The 25,676-nt window shown below is 42.8% G+C and overlaps 1 protein-coding gene across 2 annotated transcripts in view; it reads left to right on the plus strand.

Moving 5' to 3' along the window:
• fam53b (family with sequence similarity 53 member B) overlaps positions 1-25,676 on the plus strand; it is a 98,029-nt gene that overhangs the window by 11,595 nt on the left and 60,758 nt on the right. The window contains exon 2 of one of the 2 annotated variants that reach the window (XM_060939211.1): positions 12,348-12,489. The exons of the other annotated variant lie outside the window; for it this stretch is intronic. The gene's annotated coding sequence lies outside the window, so the exon portion shown is untranslated. The remainder of the gene's footprint in view (positions 1-12,347; positions 12,490-25,676) is intronic. 2 annotated transcript variants of the gene reach the window in all.

Consider the following 25,676-nt stretch of genomic DNA (forward strand, 5'->3'; position numbering starts at 1 on the left):
TTGGAAAGGTTTTGTGACGTCACGGGTCATGTGACCACCTAGCTCATTAACGAATCCTTGTTTTACGCTGATGTATAAAAAAGTTGAATAATGTGATGATTTTCACATTTTTGACGCGCTGCAGTGATTTAGATGGCATTTCTTATGTCCTTTATACATAATTATACCCAGAAAAACTGTAAGATAGCTAAACTATAACTAAGCTCGCTAAACTAATTATAAGCTAGCTAAACTAACTGTAAGCTAGCTAAACTAACTGTAAGCTAGCTAAACTATAAGCTCACTAAACTAACTAACTGTAAGCTAGCTAAACTATAAGCTCACTAAACTAACTAACTGTAAGCTAGCTGAACTATAAGCTCGCTAAACTAACTAATTATAAGCTAGCTAAACTAACTGTAAGCTAGCTTAACTGTAAGCTAGCTAAACTAACTGTAAGCTAGCTAAACTAACTAAGCTCGCTAAACTAACTGTAAGCTAGCTAAACTATAAGCTCGCTAAACTAACTGTAAGCTAGTTAAACTGTAACTGTAAGCTAGCTAAACTATAACTAAGCTAGCTAAACTGTAATTGTAAGCTAGATAAACTAACTGTAAGCTCGCTAAACTAACTATAAACTAGCTAAACTAACTACGTATAAGCTCGCTAAACTGTAGAGTAGTAATGTGTCGTACATTTAATTTTCCCTACTCTGTATTTTAATACGTCATTTTGAAAATGATGTTGAAACTACAGACTGAATGAACTTGAAATCTGGATTTTAGTTGACGTTTTATGACTTTTTTTTTTTCTAATTAAAAAAAACAAACAGAGCCTGAGAGATTTTCTCACCGTTATTTAGCAATTTAAAAATTATAAAATATTCTCTTAACTTAATATGACCTAGTGAAACCTTTAATAACCGATGCTAAGCGCAATTAATTGCAATAATTACAGCGCAGTTTTAAAAGTCATCAGGATTCTCCCCGGTACTAATTAATAACAAGTCTGAGGTAAATGTCGATGTTCCAGATGGTTCTGTCGTCTCTGTTCTGTTATTTTACAAATACGTTGAAAACACGACGGAAGATGACCGGAATTCCGGATTTAGTCTGGATTTAGTCCAGATCTTCAGCTCTCTTTACCTTTTATGGAGTTTTGTGGACGTGGATAAACAGAAATGCCGTGAATGTGCTTGGCCTTTGAGGGCTGGTTGGAATTAATTCTACACGAGTGCGAAGAACATCAGAAACCTTTTTCTGTTCTCTGAAAATAAGGAACGTTTATTATTTTACACTGAGGTGCAAATACACTCAGCGGCCACTTTAATAGGAACTTGTTGTTGATTCTAAGATTCCTGTTCTTGGCTGCAGGAGAGGAACCCAGTGTGGTGTTCTTTCTCCTGTTGCATGCTGAGATGCTTTTCTGCTCACCACGGCTGTAAAGAGTGATTATATGAGTTACTATATCCTTCCTGGCAAAAAAATAAAAAAATCTAACCAATCTGCATTTTCCTCCGACCGCTCTTACCAACAAGGCGTTTATTTACTTTCCACCCACAGAACTGTTGCTCGCTCGCTCACTCACTCACTCGATGTTTTTTGTTTTTTGCACCATTCCGTGTACAGACTGTTGCGTGTGAAAGCCCCAGGACGGACATCAGCAGTTTCTGAAATCCTCAAACCAAAAATACTCATCTGGGTCAAACCAACGCCCACAGTGAAGGAAAGAAAGTCGTACTTAAAGGTCCCATGACATCGTTTTTTCATTAATTGTGCGGTGGTCTCTAGTATGAATGAATGCCCTGTGAGCCGGTTTTGGTGAAAAAAATGCTGTGGTTCTCCTGTTTCAGGCTGTTCTAGTTTGGCGGAGGAGCGGGTGGCGGGAGAGCGACAGGATTTCAGCTCTTATCATTAATATTCATGACATGTAAACGTGTTACCTCTGATTGGCTAACAGCACTGTGACGCTACCTCCAGTGGGTCAGGACAAGCGGATGTGGGTGTCTTACTATGGCGAGAGAGAAGGAACAAACTGCGAAGGGAAAAATACCGCGCGCTGACGTCATTAAGGTGCGACGCGAGGAAATAAAATAAATTCAACAAATGTTTGGGTTTTTACTAAACAAACAAATAAAATGAACGAGTGACTTAAAAAAAGAATGTGGGTGTCTTTGTAAAAACTGTTTTGATTGGCTATTATAACAGAGCATGCTGCATGCTTTTTGGTTTTGTAGCGCAGAGTACCTGGCTAACTGCAGGAAGTGGTTAGCTGCACAGCTAATGTAGCCATTGCAAGGCTAACGCACCGATTTTAAAACACGTCAAAACGACTTAACAGTTATACACTTACTTGTTCGGTGTTTGTTGCTGATGCGGCAGGGATGCTTGGTACGGACCCAGGCTTCAGTGACAGTTGATGTGCAAAACCTGCCCTGTACTGTCCCAAGTTGTGGAAACATTCATCAGGAAAATGCTTCCGACAAACATACACCGTCTTAGGTAGACTCGACGGCGTATTATTGGAGTAAATAAAATTAAGCCACTGCGTCTTCAGGGGCTCTCCCGTCGGCAGTAAAAACAGACTCCTTTCTTTTAAAGATTTTTTTTGGGCTTTTTTCACCTTTATTGGATAGGACAGTGCAGAGACAGGACAGGAAATGAGTGGGAGAGATGGGGAGGGATCGGGAAAAGACCTCGGGTTGGAATCGAACCCGGGTCCCCGGATTTATGGTATGGCGCCTTAGCCACCTGAGCCATGACGCCCCCAAAAACAGACTCCTTTCTGTGTTGTCACATCTATGTACAGCGCAATTTCCATGTTTGGTGGCAACTTTTGAGCTGGGCGGGCAATCCATACAGTGGGTGGGAATCCAGAGGGGGGGTGTGGGGATCATCTCCCTTGCTGATGTAGTAAAGGGAAGAGCCTATCAACGCGCCATTTTGACGCGCCATTCTCAAATGTTGACAAATGTTGGGCATAGTTTGGTTTACACATTATGAAATTTCTAGCCACTGGGGTGACTTAAGAAGGTCAGAGGAACTCATTTTAACGTTAAAAAACCTCAGAAAGTGAAAATTTCATGCCATGGGACCTTTAATTTGAGATCACAATTTTTCCCATTCTGATGTTTGAACGTTGTGGACATGAACTGAAGCTCTGCATGATTGTGTATGCATTGTGCTGCGGTGGAGGGATTATGTAGCTCAGACGTTATGATGATTCACAGAAGTGGCATCTGCGATGTGCAGATTAAAGCGTTGAGACAGAAGAGAGTTATCAGACGTTCACACATGGCCGAGCGCGGCATTATTAAGTTACGATATACTGTGGAGGCCTTTGTACTCTGGAGGCTCTGGGAGGCGGCGTGCTCGCGCTCACGGCTCTGCGGTTTTACAGCCACCACTTTGCGTTATCTAGGCCATTCTGTTTCCAGAGCTGACCCCACCTCCACTGGAAGTTCCCCTGTCCATTTACAGTTTTTATCGCCTCACGCCTGGGAGCTCGGCGCCCCACGGACACATCGGCTTCACTTCGACGTTCTCCATCTCAATCTTTTATTTCAGTTACATATAAACATATAATAGACTACACGAGTCTGCAAATAGCGCACTGCTAATCAAGGCAGACTCATGTTTGCAAAAAAAAATATTTTATATGAATTAATATAAATACTTAAATATGTATGAGAAAGATAATAAAACATACTTGACAAATTAACAGCTATTTGGTAAAAAGAGGAGACAATACTTGTTATTCGATATAAAGGTACAGTAATATATCATTCAATAACATTGAAAAAAAAGTGTGTGTGTGTGTGTGTATATATATATATATATATATATATATATATAAAATAGAGAGAGAGAGGTATACTTATCATACTGATAATAGTAATTCATGCATGGTATTAAATAATATTTAAAGTAAATCTAAGATAAATAAATATATATAACTCTTAATTATATATAGAAATAAAGTTATGTAGAAAGAAAGAGGGGGTGGCACGGTGGTGTAGTGGTTAGCGCTGTTGCCTCACAGCAAGAAGGTCCGGGTTCGAGCCCCGTGGCCGGCGAGGGCCTTTCTGTGCGGAGTTTGCGTGTTCTCCCCGTGTCCGCGTGGGTTTCCTCCGGGTGCTCCGGTTTCCCCCACAGTCCAAAGACATGCAGGTTAGGTTAACTGGTGACTCTAAATTGAGCGTAGGTGTGAATGTGAGTGTGAATGGTTGTCTGTGTCTATGTGTCAGCCCTGTGATGACCTGGCGACTTGTCCAGGGTGTACCCCGCCTTTCGCCCGTAGTCAGCTGGGATAGGCTCCAGCTTGCCTGCGACCCTGTAGAAGGATAAAGCGGCTACAGATAATGAGATGAGAAAGAAAGAGTTTGGAGATGTCAACATCATATCCATATCTACTTAAATCGGAAGAAAGGTGGTGTCTGACTTTTTTCTTGAACGACAATTTAGATGAAGATCTTATAGAAGTTGGAATCTGGTTCCATACCCAAACACCAACACGGGAAAATGAGTTCTTTTGTAGATTTGTGCGAGAATACTGAGTATACAGTACAAGTTCTTGGAGTAAGATGACCTAGTGTTATACAGTGGGGCAAAAAAGTATTTAGTCAGTCACCAATTGTACAAGTTCTCCCACTTAAAAAGATGAGAGAGGCCTGTAATTTTCATCATAGGTACACTTCAACTATGAGAGACAGAATGAGAAAAAAAATCCAGAAAATCACATTGTCTGATTTTTAAAGAATTTATTTGCAAATTATGGTGGAAAATAAGTATTTGGTCAATAACAAAAGTTCATCTCAATACTTTGTTATATACCCTTTGTTGGCAATGACAGAGGTCAAATGTTTTCTGTAAGTCTTCACAAGGTTTTCACACACTGTTGCTGGTATTTTGGCCCATTCCTCCATGCAGATCTCCTCTAGAGCAGTGATGTTTTAGGGATGTCGCTGGGCAACACGGACTTTCAACTCCCTCCAAAGATTTTCTATGGGGTTGAGATCTGGAGACTGGCTAGGCCACTCCAGGACCTTGAAATGCTTCTTACGAAGCCACTCCTTCGTTGCCCGGGCGGTGTGTTTGGGATCATTGTCATGCTGAAAGACCCAGCCATGTTTCATCTTCAATGCCCTTGCTGATGGAAGGAGGTTTTCACTCAAAATCTCACGATACATGGCCCCATTCATTCTTTCCTTTACACGGATCAGTCGTCCTGGTCCCTTTGCAGAAAAACAGCCCCAAAGCATGATGTTTCCACCCCCATGCTTCACAGTAGGTATGGTGTTCTTTGGATGCAACTCAGCATTCTTTCTCCTCCAAACACAACAAGCTGAGTTTTTACCAAAAATTCTATTTTGGTTACATCTGACCATATGACATTCTCCCAATCCTCTTCTGGATCATCCAAATGCTCTCTAGCAAACTTCAGACGGGCCTGGACATGTACTGGCTTAAGCAGGGGGACACGTCTGGCACTGCAGGATTTGAGTCCCTGGTGGCGTAGTGTGTTACTGATGGTAGCCTTTGTTACTTTGGTCCCAGCTCTCTGCAGGTCATTCACTAGGTCCTCCCGTGTGGTTCTGGGATTTTTGCTCACCGTTCTTGTGATCATTTTGACCCCACGGGGTGAGATCTTGCGTGGAGCCCCAGATCGAGGGAGATTATCAGTGGTCTTGTATGTCTTCCATTTTCTAATAATTGCTCCCACAGTTGATTTCTTCACACCAAGCTGCTTACCTATTGCAGATTCAGTCTTCCCAGCCTGGTGCAGGTCTACAATTTTGTTTCTGGTGTCCTTTGACAGCTCTTTGGTCTTGGCCATAGTGGAGTTTGGAGTGTGACTGTTTGAGGTTGTGGACAGGTGTCTTTTATACTGATAACGAGTTCAAACAGGTTCCATTAATACAGGTAATGAGTGGAGGACAGAGGAGCCTCTTAAAGAAGTTGTTACAGGTCTGTGAGAGCCAGAAATCTTGCTTGTTTGTAGGTGACCAAATACTTACTTTACCGAGGAATTTACCAATTAATTCATTAAAAATCCTACAACGTGATTTCCTGGATTCTTTCCCCCCATTCTGTCTCTCATAGTTGAAGTGTACCTATGATGAAAATTACAGGCCTCTCTCATCTTTTTAAGTGGGAGAACTTGCACAATTGGTGGCTGACTAAATACTTTTTTGCCCCACTGTAAGAATGGATACTAGAAATAGAAGAAAATAATTTACAAAGGGTGCATTTTGATTAACAACGTCATACATTAATTTAGAAATACATTCATAGAAAATAAGATTTACTGGTAAAATATTGGTTTTGGAAAACAATGGAAGGGCACTTTCTCTATTATCAACAAAATGGATTAATCTTAAAGCTCGTTTTTGTAGGATTAATACTTTATTTAAATGAGTTTTACAAGCCTGTCCCCAAGAACTAAGACCATATGTTAAATAAGGTTGAATCAGAGAGCGATAAATGTCATAAGGGTATGTAGTGGAATAAAATGTCTAAGCTTGGCCAAAAGGCTGACAACCTTGCTTATTTTGTTGCAAATAAAATCAATATGAGGCTTCCAAGAAAGATTGTCATCGATTATTAAACCCAAATATTTTACATACTTTTTTACGTTCAAGTGAAACAAATTTTTGAGAGTTATTAAATATTTTAATATTAATTGAAGATACTTTTTTACGATAGTGAGAAAAAAATTACAAAATTCAATTTTTTTTAGATTGAGTTAGCTTATTAACTGTAAACCATTCATGAAGTTTTGTTAGCTCTTTATTTACCACACTTTCAAGTACTTTAATAGATTTATTAGCATATAAAATGCTAGTATCGTCAGCAAAGAGGTGAAGCTTAAGGATATTGGAGGCATTTGAGATGTCATTTATATAGAGTAAGAATAGTAAAGGTCCAAGAACTGAACCTTGTGGCACACCACAAGTCATTTGTTTTTTATTTGAGACACTGAAACCAATAGATGTAGTTTGAGTTCTACCGCTTAAATAAGATCTAAACCAGTCATAAATTATTCCACGGAACCCATAGCAGTATAGCTTATTTAACAATATACTATGGTCCACAGTGTCAAAGGCTTTCGATAAATCCAAAAATATCGCACAAGAGAAGAGGTTTTTATCAATATTCGATTGTATAGAGCTTATTATATCTAATATTGCATGCCGAGTTGAGAAGTTTTTTCTAAAGCCATATTGAAATTCAAAGAGTAGGTCATTTTTATCAATAAGTGCAGTTAAACGATTATAAATCAATTTCTCAAAGATTCTATTAAAGACTGAAAGTAATGCAATTGGTCTATAGTTACTTGGATCAGAGTCGTCATCATCTGATTTGAATACAGGAATAATTTTAGAGAATTTTAGAGGGATATGATCCAGTGTTAATGAGAGAGTTTATTCGATAAGCTAAGTGATCACTAATAAGGTGACACCAGGCTTTGAGTAGGTCAACGGGACAAGCGTATAGACCATAAGACTTATTTTGGGGCAAGGCTAGGATTTCATTTTCAATTTCTTGTCTTAGAACTGGTGAGAAGAACAAAGACTCTTTTAGTAATAGATTCTTTAAATAATCGGAAAAATGTTTATTAGACAAAGGAATCTCGCTAGCTAGTTTAGGCCCGATCGAAGCAAAATGCGTGTTCATAATATTGGACAAATTTCTAGTATTGAATTCCAGTTTTTTGTTATTTAACGGGTCTTTAAGACGGGAACTGGTTTTCGATCTTTTTTTTATTGTTAATAATAAGCGTATTAATACCTTTCCATGTTCGTTTCATGTTTTTTATATTAAGTTCAAAAAAGTAGTTGTAGTAAAGTTTTTTTTAGAGATACGTATTAGGCTAGATCAGTGGTTCTCAAACTTTTTTCACCAAGTACCACCTCAGAAAATACTTGGCTCTCCAAGTACCACCATAATGACCAACATTAAAATACAGTAGCGTAGTAGGTCTAAAAACAAGGCGGAGGTTTTATTTAACAAGTATATTTAATATTGTTGGCTACTGTAACATTACGCACAATACTTTGAACAGTAACACTGTGTTTAAATATAGGAAAATAAAACACTGTCCTTAAATAATGAATCAAGTAAAATTAATTGCACATAAAAGTTTAACTCTCTGGCAGCTTTCTCTCCACACATGATACGTGTCATCTCTTTGGCTAATGGTAAACACAGCAGTTCCCCGATGGTGTGCGGCTCACCGGCTCTGGCGATCAGGAGGCTGGCACGATATGAAGCTTCCTGTGCTTTGGCTACGGGTGTACCATAGGACAGAATGGTGGACTTGGACTGCTTCAGTTCATCACGTTTTCATAAAACAAAAAAAAATCCATTGGTTTGTCCTTTTAGTGCTGTGTGTTTGGTTGTAAGATGCCGTTTGAGATGCGATGGTTTCATGGACTCATTGCTCAGAACGTCCCCGCATACAACACACTGCGGCCTGGGCAGCTCCTCTGTCCCGCTCCAAATGAATCCCAGTTTTATGTATTTTTCGTCATACTTCCTCCTTAAGGCCTCTGCATGCTTGTGCGACACGGCTTTCGCAGACAGCTTTTCGCAGACAGTTGTAATTTATCGTTGAGCGGGGAGTAATAGGCGTGCGCGATGTTATTCACCGGCACAGCGCAAGGGGGCGCGAAGTCGCTAGGAGTAGTTGGTGGGTGTGGTTAGTGGAGTGTTTATCCTCCGGTTACTTATAATGACTAGAACTGGAGTCGTATAGATGTACGTACTTCCTCACTTCCTCGATCAACCGCTCTTCGTGCTGCTCCATCTTCGCTCGTGTTTTTAAAAATGCCGGTCGTGAAAACAAAACAAACCGGGAAAGTAGGGAAGCGGAAGTGCGTGTACAGCGGATGTAGAGTGGACCAATCAGAGCCCTCTTGTCTGCGAGGCTTCTGCGGTGGTCACAATTTTTGGGAGGTGCGCGCAGAGCGTCTGCGAAGGTGGGGGGGCTACGCAGACACTGTCTGCGACACCGTCTGCGAGGACTGGGTTGTCAGCATAAATTGGCCTTTACTGGTTTCTGCCGTTTGCTAGCAGTTCTGGGGCTGTTTTTGCCACTGTTGTTAGCATCTGCGCTCGGCTAACACACGTCCTCTTCAGTTCTCCCTCTCTCCTGATCCACGCTCGCATTCGCGGATTTAAGCCACGACAGTAATTTTGTCCTACTCGTCATAATTAGCAAAGCCACCTCCACCTTTTCCCATCACAGCCTAGTCTACCAATGGCGGATAACCGTCTGTCAGCGGAACCGGCGGGAATGCGTACGTACGCTACGTATGGCTACCCAGAAGCACTTGCAAACTTTATTAAATTCATTTGTATTTCCTTTCATTTTCTTGTCATCGGTTGATAAGATATTTTCATCCATTCGGATATTATGGATAGCATTTCACTTGTTTTTTTTAATTTATATTTAATTAAGTGATTCTTTGGCGTACCACTAGAATGGAGCCCGCGTACCACTAGTGGTACGCGTACCACAGTTTGAGAATCTCTGGGCTAGATGTTTTATTTCTATAGTATTTATATTTGTCAGTATCGCCAGAGCAAAAAAGCTGATTTTTACTTTAATTGATCTTTGTATACCCTGCGTTATCCATGGTTTTTGCATTTGTTTTAGTCTCCGGTTGGAAGGAAATTTCATTGGATTCACTAAATTGTTTATCTTTTTATAAAATACGGAAAAGGAAGAGTTTGTATTACCATTACCAAAAAATGACGCTGCGGGGTATTTGGTAAATTCCGATTTGGAAAGTTCATTTACGAAATTATTGATAATGTTATTAGAAATAAATCTTGTTTTACGTTTGTTAGTTTGTATTTTGAGTTTGGTTGATGAAATTATACAGAATTGTGAATAATGATCACTTGTGTCAGAAATTATATTTCCACTCGAAGTCAGTTTTTCCGGTATGTTCGTAAAGATATTATCGATAAGGGTAGCGGAGGTATTATAAACCCTAGTAGGCTTAACAACAGTTGGTAGCAGATAATTCCTCTGCAAAGTCGGCAGAAAGTTATGACTATGATTACAAGTTTCTAATTTTAACAGGTTGATGTTGAAATCTCCAAGTAGGAAAACTGATCTTTCCTTCTTATTGTATAGATCTAAAGATATCAAAAAGTGAACTGGAGAACTATGTTGTCTGTAAATTATACCACAGATGATATTTTTTTTGGGCGGCACGGTGGTGTAGTGGTTATTAGCGCTGTCGCCTCACAGCAAGAAGGTCCGGGTTCGAGCCCCGTGGCCGGCGAGGGCCTTTCTGTGCGGAGTTTGCATGTTCTCCCCGTGTCCGCGTGGGTTTCCTCCGGGTGCTCCGGTTTCCCCCACAGTCCAAAGACATGCAGGTTAGGTTAACTGGTGACTCTAAATTGACCGTAGGTGTGAATGTGAGTGTGAATGGTTGTCTGTGTCTATGTGTCAGCCCTGTGATGACCTGGCGACTTGTCCAGGGTGTACCCCGCCTTTCGCCCGTAGTCAGCTGGGATAGGCTCCAGCTCGCCTGCGACCCTGTAGAACAGGATAAAGCGGCTAGAGATAATGAGATGAGATAATATTTTTTTGATTAGGAATCATAGGGCTTGGGACTTTTCAGGGACTTTTTTTTTTCCATGTATCTATCACCATCTCTAACTGACGAAATATCTCAGGATTATGAGGTAAGACGAGTTTCCGCTGTCACCAGAGTGAAAGCAGATGGTGAGAAAATGGACAATTTGTTCAGCAAGCTCGTGTAAATACACACCCAGGGTTTGCTCTAGAGACGTCTGTCTTGACGGGTTAATGAGCTTCTGTACAAATGTTAACATCCAAGACAATGGGTTTTAAAAAACCCTCGTCAAATTAATTAGCTCCAGCGAGACTCAAGCACATGTGACCGGGTCCTGGTTGTGCATCTCCGTGTCGAAGTTCTCGCAACGTGACCTGACGGTGTGTTGGACAAACAGAATTACATCTATCGCGCTTTCTCAGGGATGTTTTCCTCAGGTTTGGCAGTGTTCGAAATAAAACCAGCCACCGTGTAACTAATCGGATCACAGGCTCCGCCCACGGTGCCACTGTAACCAATCAGATCACACTTTCAACCTTTCAACCTTACTGTATACATTGTTATAGAAACAAAATCAGGTTGAAACGCGGCACCCGTACGTGTCTCAGAGAGCAAAATCAGCCGTGCGGTCTGAGTGGGAGGGGCCTTCTTTCTCTCACTCACCAAACATGGGCGTGTTGTATGCAGAAGAGGGCGGATAGCGCTTTCATCACCGCGCCCTGTGATGCAGCGATTGGCTGACTTCACATGTCTGAAGAAAACAGGAAAATCCAACGCATGATGGCGTTACTTAGCATTAATGCTAATCAGTTAGTGCGATGTCATCGCGTGAGACCGCTCTTCTGGATTCTCGTGATCTGTTTAAGGTTGTTTTCACACCTTTGCAAGTTTGGGACGTTTGGTCATGTTACTGCTGTCAGTGCTGTGTGAGAGTAACGTTTCACAGCGCTTCACGTTGTCATATGACTTCCTGTTTGTAGTTTGGTGAAAGCGTTGGGGTGAGTGGAGGAGGCGGAGCTCCTTATTGATGTATAAAGGCAGATTGTGACAGGAGAGTATCGCTGTGATTCTCTCAGCTCTGTGGTGCCAGTGTTTGGACGGAGAACATCGTGATTAAACACATCCTGAAGATGAAGTGATTAGAGCGAAAAGACGACAATACCCTCTCTTTGTTCTCTCTCTCTCTCGGCCTTGTACTGGCTTTTTTACTTTCCATTTGATCTTTAATCTACACAGACGTGGCACACGTGCAGGGTTTTATAGGTGTAAGGGTGTGAGAGAGAGAGAGAGAGAGAGAGAGAGAGAGAGTGCAAGCGCCTGTGGTGGGTTTTAAATGAATTGTCCTCGTCTGTCTCTGAGATGGCCAGGGCTTTTGTGTGTGTGTTGAACCCAGAGGCAGTTGTGTGTTTGACACTCGTGACTATGTTCACCCTGGTGTTCACCGGATCGTTATACAGCATCGACATACAAACGTACCTCAGAGAAATGACCATCGCCTGGATGTGTTCTCATTAAACACGGTTTTCAACACTAAATAGGAACAACAGTTTGCTGTGTTTTGTATTACAGATATCACATTGTTTCTTGAACGGCCGTGCCGGTGTCGCGTCGCCACTTTAACGGTCGTGCCGGTGTCGCGTCGCCGCTTTAACGGCCGTGCCGGTGTCGCGTCGTCACGGATCAGTTACGTTTGTGTGAAGTTGGATGTCTTTTAAAACATCTGTATGTATACTCACAGCAGGAGAACACTAACCGCCTGATTTTCTACATACAGATGTTTTGCTCGCAGGTGTGTGTGATTGGTGTCGCTTTGGCTGAAATGATGGAGAATCTGACTTAAGACTGCAGATAATCGAAACGCTGCTCTTGTGTAGATAAAGAGATGAAGCAACAACGTTCCTGAAGGCGTCAGAAATGTGAGTTCCAGCTTCCCCTCTGACTGTTACAGCGCTGACACTGGAGACTCCTTCCACACACTCCATACACACCTCCTTACAGAAAACACGACGACTGTGTACGGTTTAAAGCGCTGTGGTGTGAAAGTGGCTGCGGTTGGAATAAACGATGACTCAGCGAGTGTGTGTGTGTGTGTGTGTGTTTCAGTTGGTCCAAAAGTTTCGATTGATACCTTTTTAGAAATTAAACTGAAAATATGCGGGTGGAAACGACCCGAGTGACTCATCACCTGCCCTGAGACTCGGGCTGCTGTGTAACGTGAGGAGGAGTTGAACTCATTTTGGCGTGTGATTTATGATCCCAGCAGCTGAGCCGGTGTTTGGCGGCGCTGCAGGCTCAAGCTGTAACGAGCGCGTGTCTTTCAGAACACCAAAGGCAAGGTCACAAGTGCACCTGCAGCTCTGCTCGGGGAAAAACACACCACCATAAAATGGCTCTTTACTCGTAAAAGGGCTGTTAATGCTAAAGCGGGACTCATTATGGGTTCATGACGGCCAATGACCGAAACACACAGGAGTTTCCATCTTCATTTACTCGCCAACCTCCCAACTACCCCTCCTACAGAGAGAGAGGGAGAACCTCACCAACCTCCCAACTAACCCTCATACAGAGAGAGAGAACCTCACCAACCTCCCAACTACCCCTCCTACAGAGAGAGAGTGAACCTCACCAACCTCCCAACTAACCCTCATACAGAGAGAGAGAGAACCTCACCAACCTCCCAACTACCCCTCCTACAGAGAGAGAGAACCTCACCAACCTCCCAACTACCCCTCCTACAGAGAGAGAGTGAACCTCACCAACCTCCCAACTAACCCTCATACAGAGAGAGAGAACCTCACCAACCTCCCAACTACCCCTCCTACAGAGAGAGAGTGAACCTCACCAACCTCCCAACTACCCCTCCTACAGAGAGAGAGTGAACCTCACCAACCTCCCAACTAACCCTCATACAGAGAGAGAGAGAACCTCACCAACCTCCCAACTACCCCTCCTACAGAGAGAGAGAACCTCACCAACCTCCCAACTACCCCTCCTACAGAGAGAGAGTGAACCTCACCAACCTCCCAACTAACCCTCATACAGAGAGAGAGAGAACCTCACCAACCTCCCAACTACCCCTCCTACAGAGAGAGAGAACCTCACCAACCTCCCAACTACCCCTCCTACAGAGAGAGAGTGAACCTCACCAACCTCCCAACTAACCCTCATACAGAGAGAGAGAACCTCACCAACCTCCCAACTACCCCTCCTACAGAGAGAGAGGGAGAACCTCACCAACCTCCCAACTAACCCTCATACAGAGAGAGAGAACCTCACCAACCTCCCAACTACCCCTCCTACAGAGAGAGAGTGAACCTCACCAACCTCCCAACTAACCCTCATACAGAGAGAGAGAGAACCTCACCAACCTCCCAACTACCCCTCCTACAGAGAGAGAGAACCTCACCAACCTCCCAACTACCCCTCCTACAAAGAGAGAGTGAACCTCACCAACCTCCCAACTAACCCTCATACAGAGAGAGAGAACCTCACCAACCTCCCAACTACCCCTCCTACAGAGAGAGAGTGAACCTCACCAACCTCCCAACTAACCCTCATACAGAGAGAGAGAGAGAACCTCACCAACCTCCCAACTACCCCTCCTACAGAGAGAGTGAACCTCACCAACCTCCCAACTAACCCTCATACAGAGAGAGAGAGAACCTCACCAACCTCCCAACTACCCCTCCTACAAAGAGAGAGAGAGAGAGAACCTCACCAACCTCCCAACTACCCCTCCTACAGAGAGAGAGAGAGAGAGAACCTCACCAACCTCCCAACTACCCCTCCTACAGAGAGAGTGAACCTCACCAACCTCCCAACTACCCCTCCTACAGAGAGAGAGAGTGAACCTAACCAACCTCCCAACTACCCCTCCTACAGAGAGAGAGAACCTCACCAACCTCCCAACTACCCCTCCTATAGAGAGAGAGAAAGAGAACCTCACCAACCTCCCAACTACCCCTCCTACAGAGAGAGAAAGAGAACCTCACCAACCTCCCAACTACCACTCCTACAGAGAGAGAGAACCTCACCAACCTCCCAACTACCCCTCCTATAGAGAACCTCACCAATCTCCCAACTACCCCTCCTACAGACAGAGAGAGAACCTCACCAACCTCCCAACTACCCCTCCTACAGAGAGAGAGAACCTCACCAACCTCCCAACTACCCCTCCTATAGAGAGAGAGAGAACCTCACCAACCTCCCAACTACCCCTCCTACAGACAGAGAACCTCACCTACCTCCCAACTACCCCTCCTACAGAGAGAGAGAGAGAGAGAGAGAGAGAACCTCGCCTACCTCCCAACTACCCCTCCTACAGAGAGAGAGAACCTCACCAACCTCCCAACTACCCCTCCTACAGAGAGAGAGAGAGACTGAGGGAGAGAGAGATAGAGGGACAGCAGGAGAGAGAAAGCGAGAGACAGCGGAAGAGAGAGAATCGGGTAAAAGGTGATCTCTATTTCCACACTTCCGTCCTCCTTAGCTCTAATTCTGGATGTTTTTGTTAAACTCTGATTTGTGCGTCTTCTGATCATCTAATTTTTCTCATTCGTTCCTTTTGAATTTTACTGAAACCTGTTCATACGGCGACCTCCAGCTTCTCTGTCGTCTGTTCCTTTGACCCCAGTGTCACCTCGTCCTCATCCACGTCCTTGTCCTGCTCATCTTCCTCAGCTTCAGTGTCTGGAGGACTGGAATGAGAAACAGCCTTCAGAGAGAGTGTGTGTGTGTGTGTGTGTGTGTGTAGCCTTTTGGCTATGGGACAGACTCTGTAAAGAGGAGGTGGAGCTTAATTTCCCTCTAAAGGATTAAATTCCTCATAGTAAAGAAGTTGTGTGTGAGTTCTGTGATATAATCACATTGAGGAAACTGTGATTTTGCATGACATCATAGTGATTAAAAGTTTGCTTATTGATTATTTACGACTCTTTATTATGGTCTCATGTAGAACGTAGCATGCAAATTTTCCTTTTCCCAACGTAGCATGGAAATTTTTAGGTTTTCCTCTAATTTTGAAGAGGTTTTTTTTCCCTCTTTTTTTTTTTTTTTTTTTTTTTGGAAAACTAGCCATTCCATGGTCTGAGTTTATGGTTCTGTGGTGTAAAGTCTGAAAGATCACACTAAACAAAAGCTAGCCGGCTGAACAGAAAGCTAAACTAGGAACCAGAAGCTGCCAAAGCAAGCGAAGGTTACTCCAGAGAGCTCAAACTAACCTAGCGAGAAAACGAGGCGAATAAGAGAACGAAACCAACCTGACCGACTGAACGGGAGCCGACCTCGTGACCAAGATCTCGCCTTTCAAACCAAAGCTGAAGCTCACGTAGCAAGGTGACCGACCGAGAGCTGATCAAAGGGAGCAAAACCGAAGCAGACGGAGCTGAAGAAAGCTAGCCAATCAGATGAGCTATAAAAACGAGCCAGACCTGACCAATCCAGTGGAGTGAAGGCTAGCCAATCAAACGCCAGAGCTGCTGTGCCACAGTTTAACTGAGGGAGAGAAAAACAAATCCTGATTTCTTTTGCGGCTCGTGCCATTGTGTTTAGTTGTTTCAGGGCTGTCAATCAAGCTGCTTATTAGAATAGCAAGCCATGCCCATTAGCACAGCTCTTAGATTTGTCAGATCTGATGTTTTACAAAAGATTTCATGCTATATACAGTATTTCATGAATGAATAAAGAGCAAAGATGGTGAAATCAGACCGCGGTCAATATGGCGGTAGCGTAATCGATGAATGCACCATTTCTTTTCCAAAACTTCATGCCTTTTAAGGTGAGATTTTTTTTTTTTTAAAATACTTTTTATTGATGCTGCTCATAATCTGTTTTGATAATATTAATTTCCCATGTCTAAACATTAGGGCTGTAACGATATGCGTATCGAAATCGCGATACGCAGAGCCACGATCCGTATCGCGATACAAGAAGGCAGAATCGCGGTACACCCTTTCAAACTTCTCCTCAGCCCAAAAACAGAGGCGCTTCCAAACTTCAATTTATGAATACTTTACTTTTTATTTAAATTACATTTTAAACTTACTTAAATTACTTTTATTTTTTATATCTATTAGTAAGTCGTTTGTTCGCCGACCTGCGACAATCTTCTGCGAGTCACGCAACGTCCACACTCGCCACTGGCAGAGCATTCATTTCTTTTAAGCGGTCGCCATTCTGGTTGCGACGCGGGGAGCGAATCTGTAAACAAGCAGCTCATTGGCTGGCTAGGTGTGCCACAAGCCAATCACAATCACTTGACCGGAAAGGCATGCAGTGTTGCCAGATTGGGCGGGTTTAGGTGCTTTTTGGCTGGTTTTGAACATATTTTGGGGTGGAAAACGTTAGCAATATCTGGCAACACTGAAGGCATGTCTGCTTGGGCGGAAGCCTTCTGCGGCAGCTACATTTTGACACGCGAGCAATGTTTCACCATAAAAATTCCGTAATTTCCATCTGTTTTCCGCGATCACAGAAAATCATTGGCCCTATGAGAGTGAGACAGTGAGAGAGCCCCCCCCCCAAAAAAAATCTTAACGGATTTACACGATTTGGAAAAATGACTTTTTCAGAACCGAAAAAAACAGAGCTTCCGGCTCAACAGTATTATTTTGAGAAATAAAACAGTCTTTGGATATACATTTGCTCATTTTTGCATACATATTACTCATTCTCTGCAGTGGTCTGAATTATTTGTTATTAAATAGTTAATGTAAGTAAGTAAATGTTAATAAGTCAAATTTACTACTTTAAAAAAACATTTAAAAAAAAATCATGGGCGTATCGAATCGTGGGTCAAAAATCGCGATACGAATCGAATCGTGAGTTGGGTGTATCGTTACAGCCCTACTAAACATGCACAAAGCTAAATTACTGCACGCGGCTTAAATATGGATATATTCAACCTACGCACGCTCCAGACAGGTGCGCCCACAGGAGGCCCCAAAACACTGGTTTCTACCTGTCTCCATCTGTCTACCTGTCTCCATCCATGGTAGCCGCGGGGTCTTAAAAGTCTTAAATTTAATATTCCAAAATTAAGGCCCTAAAAAGTCTTAAATTGCTTTGCTCAAGTCTTAATTTTTTAAACAAAGGTCTTAAACTTACTCATACTATTCTACAATGTGAAAACGTGGGTTTTGCGTAACATCAGTGAATTTCTTGGAGCGTATGCAAAGAAAGAAACAATATTGATACATTTTCGCGCCGGCGCAATCGTCGGAGTCCGTGGTGGAGAGGAGACTCCGCGAATCGCAGCATGGGGAAGTGTCGTTTTAATCAGCAGTGGCTTTCAGATGAAAGATATCGTGATTGGGTGAGGGAGGTTCCTGGAAGTGACGTCGAAGCAAGATGCTGTGTTTGTCGAAAGACCTTCAAGTTGTCCACTATAGGTCATTTCGCTTTAGAGTCTCACATGAAGAGCTCAAAGCACATTGCATCTGCCCTCCACCCAGGGCTCTACAGTGCGCACATTTCACTCGCATTTGCGAGCGAATTTTTCGGCATGCGAACGACGAAAAAAAAAAAAACCACGCGCATTCGTGCGAGGGCTTCTTGCGGCCGACAGTTTAGGAAAGCGCCGAGCACAGACGCGACAAGTTTAACATTCTAAAATGTATCAAACGTTAAACTGCAAAGTATGTAAATCCAGCGCTGGATAGCCGACCTAATATAGTGTAACGAGTAACGGCCTGTATTGTTGTGTGTGTTCTGCCTGCGCCTTGCTCCCTGTCTGTAGTTGCGTGCATTGCCTCTGTCTTGCACTGCGGTGGTTCCCATGGTAGCCGGGGGGGGGGAAGAGTGAAAAAGTTAAATTTTTTTTGCCGTTCTGCCACATCTTTCTGTGATTGCCCCTCTTTCCCACGGTTATATGTTGTGGGTGTGGCATTAGGTGGGAAAAGTGCTTTTTAGGGATTCATCAGATCATTCAACTGAGAGATAACTGAGAGCTGGTTCGGATCGAGCTGAGAAATATATTCGCTATGCAGAGGATAACGGCGTTTTTAAAAGCAATGATGGTGGAAACAAGAATAAAAGAACGGACGAGGAAGAAAGTGTAGTGAAGAAAGCTAGAACAACGGGAGAACAGCGCTCGAAACTAACGGTGTCCCGATGTCCCGGGGACCATAAAAAATGTCATCGGGACACAAAATTATTATATCTGGGACAATCCCGGGACAATGGAAAAAAATAGATCTAGAAAAAAAGTTCTACATTAATATTATTTACAAAGCCGTAACACATACGTAGACATTCACCTAATTTGTCAATTTTAATTTTAAAACGTTAACAGCGAAAAATACATAGTAGCTACACTTTCGATGCACCTGCATCCGTAGGCTACAGAGCAGCGCATTCTGTTCTAGAATCTTCGGCCGGAGTCCGCATTATATGGACTTGGAATGGAATTGCTACCGCACACGCTGCGCCGACTCTTGCCAGAACAAAAATGCTGAAGTGGTTGAAGCGGACCGACCGCGGGGAAGAAACTGAAAGCCCAGACATAACGTCTCCGGGACCTTCAGGATCCAAAGTGTCCTCGCCTGGTCTGCAGGCAACGCTAGCAACTGAATGAACTGAATGAGCACTGTTAGACACGTTATAAAATACAACAGGAATGATGTGGATGATATTGACGGAAGATACCGTTCTACAGAATAAGTGAGTTTTCTTGGTGTCTTTCTAGTTCAGAAAGTTTAGTCAGTCAGCAGCACAACTAGGCTCGGACCTGCTGGCACTATGCTGATGTTGCTAACATTTGCACCCACGTTTCGGCAGCGAAAGTTCATAAAATGGATAACGGAAAGTTCATAAAAATGGATAACGGTCTCATCTCATTATCTGTAGCTGCTTTATCCTGTTCTACAGGGTCGCAGGCAAGCTGGAGCCTATCCCAGCTGACTACGGGCGAAAGGCGGGGTACACCCTGGACAAGTCGCCAGGTCATTACAGGGCTATAGATAACAGTAATGGTGAAAATTATAAGTTGGCCTTATAAGTGCCAACAGATATTCAAGGTATAAGTAGATGAAATGAACATAAAAGGGGTCTTATTTTCAACTAAAGTGTACTGCAGATGTAGGGAGTTGAAACATTTTCTGAATGAGCTAGTTGGCCCCTTTAAATAAACGGGTATCTATTCATACAGCGAGATCGCCAAAGTTTAATAAACTGAAAATGCAATAACTGTAATTTTGAAGTAGATGATGTATAGGACATGTCGCTTGTGTCTTGTGACTTATTGTAAAAATGATATAAAGGGTTCAAAATCGCATAGTTACAAATATAATAGTAACTTCATATGATAATATTAACCACTGGTTATTTCAGAGAGGAAAAAAATGGGGACACTATTGCTTCCATTCGGGACAATACAACACAGAATTCGGGACCACTGGGGGACACAAAGAAAAAAAAAGTTAATTTCGAGCCCTGCGGGAGAAGGTGCGGGAAAATTATATAATGAGATGGAAAGCACACACCCCAGTGCAAACATTTAGATGGGAACATACAACACAGCAGAAAAACAAACGATATACAGTATATACAAATGGTGCATGTCACAACACAGCAGAAAAACAAAGAATATATACATAACTGGGCGTGTTGAGTTGCAGATGTTAATTGCACATTAGTTATAGAAACTCAGTTCAGCTACAAAACTCAGGATATTGCACTGTATTTGGTATTGCGTTGTATTGGGTATGGATGTAAAAGTGTACAAATATAAATATAAAATATACAAAAGCTATAAAAACTAAAAAGTTGCTCTGTGAGGTTGCACTGTAATAAGTATTGCACTGTATCAGGTAAGTGTGAGAATACCGTATTTTCTGGACTATAAGCCGCTACTTTTTTTCCTAGGTTTTGAACCATGCGGCTTATACAAAGGTGTGGCTGTTCTGTGGATTTTTCTTCCACCGCTAGGGGCGCTCTAACCGGAAGTAGAATCAAAAATAAGATAGACGAAAAATCAATGCAAAGAAGAATTAGCAGATCTTTAGCAGATAGAACACGCACGACAAATTACTAACTGGTAATTATTTTCAAATCCAGCGAAGATGATTAAAGTGACTTGTGGTTTCAAACACAGGAGAAATGAAGGTAAATAAATCCCGGTTATTTTCTCTTGGTTCTGTTCCGTTTTAATCAGCAAAGTTGCTGCCGTGTTAAAAGGCACTGTTCGGAAAGAATCTGTTCAGGTACATACATGTACATTTACAGTACAAAATCGTTCTGTACATGCAGTAAATATCTCATTTTTCAACATAGATATCTGCGGCTTATAGCCCGGTGCGGCTTGTATATCTTTTTTTACATTTTTTTAAAAAATAGAGCGGATGCGGCTTATATACAGGTGCGCTCTATAGTCCAGAAAATACGGTATTGTCCTTTTAGGTCCTTGTTGGTGCATTGTTGCACCTGCCTGAAGTGGCATCAGTCAGCGCATGTAATTAGCCTTTTTCACGTTACGTCACTTGCAGAAGAACCTCACATCCGTTTTCAGCCTTTTGAATGGAAGAAGAGGCGGCATGCTAATCTGCTGGCTAACAAGTAGCAACCATAGAAAGTCAGTAAACGTCCTTTCCAAAACAAGGCAGATAGGTGACTGGAATGGTCGCTAACAATACGTAATGATAAACAACAATGCGCAATATTATCATCAATCTTATCTGTGAATGACACAGTTTTGTTAGCATATGTTGCCGCCGTATACCTCTTCTTCCATTCAAAAGCAGGGATGAGAATTTTCCGCCGATTGGCGGATTTCCGACTTTTTCAGACCAAAATGATCGTTTTTGAGATCGATGTAAATCCGTTGAGAATTTTTTTTTTTTTTTTTTGGGGGGGGGGGGGGGGGGAGTATGATTAACAATCTGTGGTCACCTTATAACGCAGACATCCCAAGTCTCCCGGAAGTTCCAGGAGTCTCCTGCATATTGATAGAAGCGAGCAAGAGCGTGCGCGCGCAACATTAAGGTCTGCATCACGCATCTTAGAATGTGCGCGCGCGAGGGAGACTGTGTGCAGTGTTGCCAGATACTGCTGACATTTTCCAGCCCAAAATATGTTCAAAACCCGCCAAAATGCACTTAAAACCACCCAATCTGGCAACACTGCCTGTGTGCCTGTTCATGTAGCGCATGCCAGACAAAGAGCATCTTGATTGGGTTACTCAGCAAAATAAGCCAATCAGCTTTCAGTGTGGGCGGGCTTTTATCTCTTTTCTCGAGGACCGGAGTTATTGAGTCAGTGCAGCCTACAGGATCGGCATGGCAGAGAGAGAGCGCACCGCAAAAAATATATATCAATTACATGTCATATATAAGTGTGTATCTTTTATAAATGGGGTTAGCTTATCTAATGTAGCATGTTGGGGAGAATCAGAGTATCATATATCTATATTTCTGATGAAATTTTAAGTATGATAGCATGTATAACTCTCCTACTTATTGCTCATTTCATAGGGGGACGGGGGGAATTGCTGGCATGTGCCGTGCGGGAGCATCTGCCCAAATTTTTTAGGCCGAGATGAACTTATAGTTTTTGATTTAAAAAAAAATTTCCAATATGTAATGCCCATTGTACATGCCTGTTCTTTAATTCAAAATCACCATCTTGATCTTCAGATTGACCATATGGTATCTGTATTACATTACACAACATCCTGTCCAGATAAAACCTAGTTAGTACACACAACAGCTGAAAGGGAAGTGATGAGTGATGTTGAATGTTGCCTGCTTAATATGCAAGACCTCCTGCTACCATGATAACATCAGAAGAAAGCTTAAGAGAATTATATGACAGAACTTTTTTCTGGTTTGCACTTCATTGTAAAGGATTAGAGTATTCAAAGACATGAATAGCAAAAATGCAGAAATATAATACCGTAGAGCTCGTTTATATTAAAAGGTGCATTGATTTTTTGAAATCATCAAATGTGAATTGATTAAAAACAAGTCTCTTGTACCATATTAATCATTTTCACCTGGGAGTCCACCAAGAAGGGGAATTTATTTCCAAATACATTGCAACTTTTTGCTGATAAAATTAATGGGTTTGGGGTAAAAAAAAAAAAGCCAAAAATCATTAGCCCCATGGGCCCCGGGCCCCGCCCCGGTTTTTTCAGACTTTTAAAATATTTTTCATTCTCATCCCTGATTTATGGGTCTATTGTTCCAGAACCTAAAAGGTTGCACTGAACATGCTGAAAAGGTCAAACAAGGTGGGATATGATATTTAAGAAAGAACACTTGTCATGATACAAAAGATTCAGTTGATGGCATGTTTAATTGGGATATCAACTTTGAGGAAAAATACATATATTTAATTGCTAAAATTAATGGATTTTGGGTGTTTAAATCGTCAAAATCCATCAGCTTCTCCCCCTGGTCCCTCACCGAGACGTTGCCCCTGGACCCCACTGCCAGACATCATCGGCAAGGCTAGCAACAACACAAGGGCCGAGCAGTGGCATGATGGGTGTCGGTGGAACCCCGACACTTCGGGCAGAGGTGCTCTGGATTTTAAAACTAATTACGGGACACCACTCGTACAGCTCGAATGAGGGCGTAAGCGAACTCTTTAAGGCTGTGTTCCCAGACTCGGAAGTCGCTACAACATTCTCCTGTGGAAAAAAACAAAACGTCTTGCATAACAAAATTCGGTCTTGCTTGTCTTGAATGTGAAGATTCGACAAGCAATGCACATAATGACTTTTAAGTATATAACTTTTATAATAAAAGTATTTTTACTTGAAACACTTGTCATTAGGCGGCACGGTGGTGTATTGGTTAGCGCTGTCGTCTCACAGCAAGAAGGTCCTGGGTTCGAGCCCCGTGGCCGGCGAGGGCCTTTCTGTGTGGAGTTTGCATGTTCTCCCCGTGTCCGCGTGGGTTTCCTCCGGGTGCTCCGGTTTCCCCCACAGTCCAAAGACATGCAGGTTAGGTTAACTGGTGACTCTAAATTGAGCGTAGGTGTGAATGTGAGTGTGAATGGTTGTCTGTGTCTATGTGTCAGCCCTGTGATGACCTGGCGACTTGTCCAGGGTGAACCCCGCCTTTCGCCCGTAGTCAGCTGGGATAGGCTCCAGCTCGCCTGCGACCCTGTAGAACAGGATAAAGCGGCTACAGATAATGAGATGAGATGAGACATTTGTCATTATTGGGAATTTGATCTGGTGTTCTACGACCGCATAATGGGTGCGATGTAGGTCTTAATTCTCATTTAAGTGGTCTTAAAAAGGTCTTAAAAAAGTCTTAAATTTATGGTGGTCAAACCTGGGGAAACCCTGCCATCTGTCTATCTTTCTTTCTTTCTCTCTCTCTCTCTACCCGTCTGTCTATCTGTCTCCCTGTCTCATTCTATACCTGTCTACATGTCTCTGTCTATCTGTCTCCCTGTCTCACTCTCTGCCCATCTCCACCTGTCTCCCTGTCTCACTCTCTGCCCATCTCCATCTGTCTATCTCTCTCTGTCTCACTCTATACCTGTCTACCTGTCTCACTCTACCTGTCACCGTCTGTCTGTCTCTCTCCGTCTCATTCTGTACCTGTCTACCTGTCTCTATCTATCTGTCTCCCTGTCTCACTCTCTACCCATCTCCATCTGTCTCCCTGTCTCACTGTACTTGTCTCACTCTCTGCCCATCTCCATCTGTCTCTGTCTCACTCTATACCTGTCTCCGTCTGTCTCCCTGTCTCACTCTCTACCCATCTTCATCTGTCTGTCTGTCTCCCTGTCTCACTCTACATGTCTTCCTGTCTCCATCTATGTGTCTCCCTGTCTCACTCTCTACCCATCTCCGTCTATCTGTCTCCCTGTCTCACTCTACCTGTCTCCCTGTCTCACTCTCTACCCATCTCTGTCTGTGTGTCTCCCTGTTTCACTCTCTACTTGTCTGTCTGTTTACCTGTCTCACTTTCTACCCGTCTGTCCCTCTCAACCCATCTCCATTTATCTGTCTCCCTGTTTCACTTTCTAACTGTCTGTTTGTCTCCCTGTCTCACTCTCTACCTGGCTCCATCTGTCTGTCTGTCACTCTCTACCCATCTCATCTGTCTACCTGTGTCCTGGTCTCACTCTCTACCTGTCTCTGTCTGTCTACCTCTCTCCCTGTCTCACTCTCTACATATCTCTGTCTGTCTACCTGTCTCTACCCATCTCTATCTGTCTCCCTGTCTCACTCTACCTATCTCCTACCTGACTCTGCTTGTAATCTGTTTTGATAATATTAATTTCCCGTGTCTAAACATACATAAATTAACACATGTAGTTTAATCTCCAGTGTAAATATGGATATATTCAACCTCCGCACGCTCCAGCAGGGGTGTGTGTGTGTGTGTGTGTGTGTGTGTGTGTGTGTGTGTGTGTGTGTGTGTGTGTGTGTGTGTGTGTGTCCACGGCACTGTATCTGGAGTGTGGTTTTGTTTTAATAGCTCAAAGGCTTCCCCAAAACACTGGTTCCTCATTGGCTAGGAAAAATACATTTCTGCATGTGACTGGGGATCCCCTAGTGCATTGTGGGATGTGTGTGTGTGTACGCAGATTTCAAACCATATACACTCCGGCTTGTTCAGTACTCAAACCGTACAGCTGAACCGTCAGCGAGTCTCGCGAATCTGTCACACATTTTCCAGATAAATTGTGCGATCTGCACAGAAAAGCATCTCGAGTGAGGCAGATTGATCTCTCGTGCCCGGTATGGTGCTTTCATTTCGATCATTTAAGCTGAGGAACAAGTGTTTTGCTGCTTCTGAACACCAGCACTCTTCGTTTCAGAATCGTCAATTATATGCAAATGAGATTAAAATATCCTAATGTGCGTATTTCCTTCATGGTGTTTATAGCCACATTTTAAATGGTTGCCAGAAGCACGGTTTGGCAACTGAAGGCATTTTCAGCTGAACGTACTGACAGAATATAAGCGCTTTTTTTTTTTTTTTTGCATGTTATTTGGGCCTACCTAATTAATGCATGTCTGCAAATTAGTCCTTATATGCAAATTACGTGATATGCAGATTAGCTGATTGAGACACTTTTTTTAAAGATGTTCATGCCCCACAGAAACTTCCAGATATTATTCAAGCAATAAAATAAAAAGAAA

This window comes from Neoarius graeffei, chromosome 14, assembly GCF_027579695.1.
Source record: "Neoarius graeffei isolate fNeoGra1 chromosome 14, fNeoGra1.pri, whole genome shotgun sequence".
NCBI lineage: Eukaryota > Metazoa > Chordata > Actinopteri > Siluriformes > Ariidae > Neoarius > Neoarius graeffei.